We start from the raw sequence: 6790 nt of genomic DNA, 5'->3' as shown, positions 1-6790 counted from the left end.
GTTAAAGATATTTTAAAAAAAATCACAAATGTTAAGGACAAAAAAAATACTTTGTCCTAAATTTTTGTATTCGTAACTAATATTAATTCAAGTACAAAAAAAAATTATTAATCATCCAATATTTTTTTATAAAACAAACATATTCGTAATTTATTCCTAAAAATGTTAAAAGAAATTTCAAGCCATTTATATTATTAAATATGTAACACCTTACCACACAAAATCTTACGTTATAGTCGTAAATTAGAGGTGGTGATGTATTACGACGCCTAAAAGCAAAATACATACATATATAATTGAAAGATAGAAATATAGCTAGGAGAAAATATATAAAAAACGTCGAAGGTATACAGAAACGAAAAAATATATATAAGATTCAAAAGGAGACATATAACAAGTACTAGTCTCGATCTAAGAAGACAAGGTCGACTAGAAAGTATAAAACATTCTAGAAGACAGAAGCACACAAAATACAACCTGTTTCTCCAAAATCTACCTCTAAGAAGGATATATAAAAAACGTATGAAAAAGTGGAGAATACAACTACACCAGGTACAAAATGCAAATCCAAAAAAAGAGCATTCTCTTTCAATAGAATCTAGCACGCTCAACGAGGTGCATCACGTCATGTATCTAAAAAAACAAAAAATTTTCAAATGCACAAGGTTCAAGCCTAAGGTCCTTTCTAAACCAAATAGGGTAAACAGAGCTAAATCTCATCTATACAATGGTTATAAGTCTCCAAATCTTCTCAATACAGGTCAACCATTTTCTCAGTATCACAATGGTTCAAATTCAGTAATTCAGTGTTCAGTAATTTATTTAGTAGTAGTAGCAAACACAAATAGAGAGATTCAAGCACAAACAAAGATAATTATATCAAGTAGGGCAAATAGTAGTTAATAAAAAATAACAAATAGGCAATCCAAATATAATGAGCATACTCAAATAATGTTACATAAATACAGATGATGCGTGTCTGTCCTACTAGCCATGAGCTCACGTGTCGGTTGTTATGCCAAACCTGACACGAAATCCGGTTGACACCCCAGATCGATCTCTCGGTGCGTATCCCCAGGAGAAATTATCAATCATGGTACCATTATCTCAACGGAGAGTACCGTCTCACCTTCTCCCAGAGGTATAAACGTGTCAAACAATGGAGAGTGTCGTCTCACATCAACAGAGAGTGATGTCTCACCTTTCATCTGAGAGAATGTGGGCATTATGTATCGCCGTTCCCATGTCACACCGCAACCATGGAACAAGAGGGATGAGACCCAGTCCTTATTCGGTGCAGGTGGCAAAGCAAAATCAATTCAATACGCAAGTGGGATAACACCCAGACCTTGTCAATACAGATCTTCAATCAATGCACAAGTGGGATATCACACGGACCTTGCCAATCCAGCCATTCGGCCACTATTAATCATTATCAATGTCTTTTAGTGATTTCGTAAGTAATTTAACTCATTAACCGCAATTAGTCACCCATTTCATTGATTGAATTCATAAATCACAATCATGTATTGGTTTTCCAATTTCTTTAACATGTGAGCGGATGGAACTTCCATCCTCACCGTGGGCGGGATAAAACCACCATCCCGCAATAATTGTATCCGATTTACCAAATAATTATCTATAAATTAATTAATTCATCTTATTATATCACTCCCTAATGTATTCAAAGCTTAATTATCGGTTATTCAACTTCATATGAAGGTAAGAGGGGTTTATAAAAAGACTGGGAATGTTAAACAAACAAAAACAGAATTTTAAAAAAATCAGCACAGTCGTGCGTTGAATTCTCACAAACGTTTGCGTTACTTAAGCCAACATTCTCGCTTCCGCTTCATCCACCACGGCTCGCACGGGTCCTTTCCTCTAAGGCAGAACGCTCCCTTACCAATTCATTTTTACATCCCACAGTTTCGGCAGATCGCTTAGCCCCGTTCATCTTCGGCGCAAGAGGGCTCGATCAGTGAGCTATTACGCACTCTTTCAAGGGTGGCTGCTTCTAGACAAACCTCCTGGCTGTCTCTGCACCCCAACCTCCTTTATCATTGAGCAGTCATTTAGGGCCTTAGCTGGTGATTCGGGCTGTTTTTCGCTTGACGCATGCGTACGTACGATTTCAATTCGGGTTGGGGCATCATGCGTACGCATGACCATGCTTATGCACGATTTCAATTATATTCTCACTTCATGCATACGCATGCCCTATGCGTATGCACAAGGTCATTTTCATCATTTCTATTTTACAATTCATGCGTATGCACAAGTTCACTTTCTGCATCTTTGCATAATTCAGTTTTTTACTCCTAAATTCAAACATCAATAACTTTTGCTACATTTATCGATTTCCATCCGTTCTTAGACTGTTTTAAAGATCTTTTCACTAGCTTTAATTTAAGTTTCATTAAATTTACGCTTCAAGCACCAAGTTATGACCCGTCGATGTTGGTCAAAATTCTGTTTTAACAAATTTTATCAAATTGCCAATTTTTACCAAAACTCAATCCAATTCAATTTCAAACTACTCCAAAACCATTTCTAAACATCTCAACATCCATTCATCAATCTCTATCCATTCAATACCCAATTAAACAAGCTTCATTACAATCAAGCAAATTTCCAAGGTTACCATCAACAAACCAACTCCAATAATCTAATCATTCAACCAATCCACATTATAGCAATTTTCCAACTTACCAAAGTTTAACTCAAAGCGGATATCTTACCTATCACGGTCTCAGACCCAAATTTTCACACTACAATATTCATTACCAATTCATTCATACCATCATGTATTTCATTTATATCACAACATTCACATCCAATTCACAAAATCATGCTAAACCACACTCCATCATCAACATACATCATTCAACGCTATCCTAAGACAATTAACCTAGGTTTTTGTAACACCCTACCACACAGAGTTTTATATCTAGGATGTAAAACAGAGGTGGCGAAGTGCTATGACCTCTAAAATAAAATATAAATATATATAATAGTCGAAAGAATGTAGTATACTAGGAGCCTTGAAAAATGGTAAAAACAAAATCGCAAAAATTAAAAGCGCAACACTCAGGAAAGAGATTACTTGCGTACAAAGAAAACTAGAGTTCACAAATATATATATAAAAAGTAAGAACAGAGGATCAAGAATACAAAATAACAAACTCCTGGATCAGCCTGCGAAGCTAAAGCTGGCCGGAGAATATTTACATACATATATATCAATGTTATTATCCTCTCAATGTTCAATTCCCGTTTCTATAATTAAATTTAAGTTTAGGACACTGGAGAGTAAAAATAGAGGTTTAGAAGTTTAAAATTAAGCTTTAAATTACAAAACTCTTGTTTGTTGAAACAGGGGTCACGCGTACACGTACGCGTGGGATTGCATTTTGGCCCATTTCGTGTACGCATATCCTTATCTGTGTATGCATGTACGCTAGACAGAGATGACCCTTCGTGAATGAAGGGTATGGGTACGCATACACTGCAGATTGACCAGAAATGGTTAAGTCTGCAGAATTTCAGTTTTGCCCTCCGAACTTCCGACGTGCATAACTATCTCGTTTTAAAATATTTTTCATTCGTTCTTCAAACAGTGTAAACTTCACAGATCCAATTTTCATAAGAAACAAATTTGAAATAATTTGGAGGTCCGGAAGCCGAGTTATGGGTTACCGAAGTTCGACCAAAAATCAGTTTTGCACAAAAATCTCAAACCTCAATTTTCATCAAAAGTCAAACTCAATCCACATTTTATAATTACAAACTACCCACCAACACACCATATCACAGCCACACGACCTCCACATCCTACCATAATCAATCATACCTCAATTTTACATAATTTTCATACATGGACTTCACAATTTTACCAACAAATCATCAACATTCTATCATATATTCATATTCATCATTATCAACATATCAAGCATCATTAATCCATCATTCATCACCCTACTCTAATCATGAACAATAATCATCAACAAATACTTAATCCATATCAACAATCATCATCAAAGATGCTAGGCAATTATCATACTCACGCATTCACACCTATCCTATGGTCATCTAGCCTAAGTTTTCACAAGACATTATATATTAAATACGAGAAACCTACCTTGGCTGATTTCTCCCCTAAACTCAAAATCACCAAAATTCAAGCTTCAAGATTCCTAGTCAACTCCAATGATTTCAGACACCAAGAGTTGTTCCAAGAGTTCCAATTCACCAATTCAAACTCAAATTTAACATAAATTCAATCTAATTCATATAATTCACTAAATTATCACTAGGGTACACAAAATTGGGTAACCCACAAGGGTTTAAAGTTTTCTTACCTTACCCATTGATGATTGGAGTATAATCCAACAATTTTTCAATGGTAGATTGTATCTAAACCACCAAAATCATCAAAATCACTCAAAACTCAAACTAATTTCGTGAAAAAGAGGAAAATAGAAAAATGGGTGTGATATATAGAGGGACTTACCATTTAATTTAGATAGAATTGAAGAGGACTCCAAGACGAATGCATGACCATAAACAGCTTGTCAATCGGAGCTCCGAATTAAAAGTTACAAGCAATTGAAAACGGAAGTGAATAGTAGTGTTCTTCCGAAACCTTTTTCCCCTCTTCTCTTCCAACGATGCTTTCCCCCTTTTTTGTGTCATTAATGAGCTGAAGGCTCATGAATGAGGCTGATATAGGTTGGGCCTTGAGCCCAATATGTGCTCGGTTCGATCGGTCCGGTCTATTTAGTTCAATTTTGGGCCAAATTTTTTAAAATTAGTGTCTAAATTCATATTTTAATTAGCTCTATCTCATTAAATTATAAAATTATATTTTCTAATTTTTCTGATTAATAATTTATTTATTAACTTATTATTTACTAATTTTTCGAGTTTTACAGTTTTCACATAGTGTTACAGAATGTCTATCCGAAGTTAAGACACATACCTTCGTTGGCGGCGGTCTCAACCTCGAAAAAACTCTTCTCCAGCAATTCTAATATCCACCGGTCCAAGCTCCACCAATTTTCTCAGCAAGCGATCCTTGAATTCAATTCCGCACTAAATTTTACTGAGCTAGTCCATTCCGTGTCAACATAAGCCAACTCAATCCTATTCAATCTAACCACATTCAATTTCCACAACAATCACACTAACTTCATAACTCAAATTTGGGAAAAACAAAGAGAAAATATTCTCTGACCTTATTTCTTGTAGTCTTGGGTCAAAACTCTGCTAGAACTTAAAATCGAGCCTCCCTAAACATTGAAAAATCGAAATTTTATCAATACCCAAACCAAAAATACAAAATTAAAGAGAAATGGAGAATAGGGCAAGAATTTTGAGTTATTTACCACAATAGTTAGATAGAATCGAAGAGCACGACGAATGTGACCTGTGGCCACAAACGAGTCTTCGCTCAGAACAAAGGTTTGAAAGTTATGTAGATTTTTGTGAAGTGATGAATAGTGTTTTAGGATATGTTCTTCCCTTTCTCTTCTTCTATTCGTGGAGCTCTCTCCCAAGGTAAAATTCTAAAATTTGTTAAGTTATGAAGGATTATGAGTCCGTTTGGGAAGTAGTAGAAGCTACTTTTTTTTGACTTTTGGATTATGAAAAGTCACAGTATGTATGTTTGGCACTACTTTAAAAAAAACTTTTAACTTCTCGAAAAGTTAATTCATAACTTTTTGAAGAAGTAGAAATATATGACTTCTCTACTTCTGGATAAGTCATTCTACCACTTCCTTAAAAAAAATTTAACTTCAAAACAAAAAAATCTACTTTCCCTCCACCACCATTTTCACGTAAGGTCTGCTAGAAGCATTGGCCTTCCACCATCATTCTTACGCAATGTTCCATCAGTTGCAAGTAAGGGTCATCCATCACCATTTTCACGTAATGATTCATCTGCTGAAAGTATTGATCTTCCACCACCATTTTCAGACAATATTCCATCTGAATAATCTATTACATATAATTTTTTTTGGTATTTTTTTTATCATTTTATCACTCTATTTTTATTATTAAATTTGTATTTAATTGTGGTATGAAATTTCAGTTTTAATTTTATTTTTTTTACATGTGATTTTATAGCTTGCTATTATTTTCATAGTTAATTATAGCAAGTTCTTGACCTCAATAAAGGAGAAGGGAGTTCTAATAGGAGTATAAAAAAATAAAAAAAAAAGCAACAAAATATACATTGACACACATTTTATATTTATTTTTTATTTTCACCTACCATATCATACACAATATTAGTGATTAGGTTATGTAAAATCAACATTTAATATTGGAAAGTATTTTTTATCATCGTTATCCCTTATTTTAATATTCATTCTCTTGTGTAAAAAAAATGTATTTTTTGAGTTATTTATTCAAACGCTACAATTTTAAAATAAGTACTTTTATAACTAAAAATTCAAACACAAAATAACTTATTTATAAGCTACTATTAATAAAAGTCCTTATGCTTTAAGCTCTTTTTCCAAAAGAACTTATTTAAGTCATTTACCCAAACTGGGCCTATGTATGTGAGCTTGGGTCCAACATAGATCCGGTTCAATTGTTTTAGCCCATTGGCCTAACTTTGGGCCAAAACATTTAAGATTAGTGTTTTAATTCGTATTCTAAATATTTTTATTTTTTCTAACTGAAAATTTTTAAATTCTTAACCCTTTTATTCATAATTAATTTATCACTTAATTATTTATTATTTAACTAAATTTTACGAAACAAACAAGATTTTGTAATA

At 33.7% G+C, this 6790-nt stretch overlaps 1 protein-coding gene across 1 annotated transcript in view; it reads left to right on the top strand.

The window, feature by feature from the left end:
• Positions 1–6790, top strand: part of LOC107619799 — an 11823-nt gene that overhangs the window by 4283 nt on the left and 750 nt on the right. The window lies entirely within an intron of this gene.

This window comes from Arachis ipaensis, chromosome B09 (assembly GCF_000816755.2).
Source record: "Arachis ipaensis cultivar K30076 chromosome B09, Araip1.1, whole genome shotgun sequence".
In the NCBI taxonomy this organism is placed as follows: Eukaryota; Viridiplantae; Streptophyta; class Magnoliopsida; order Fabales; family Fabaceae; genus Arachis; species Arachis ipaensis.
This window is presented reverse-complemented; position numbering and strand designations above follow the sequence as displayed.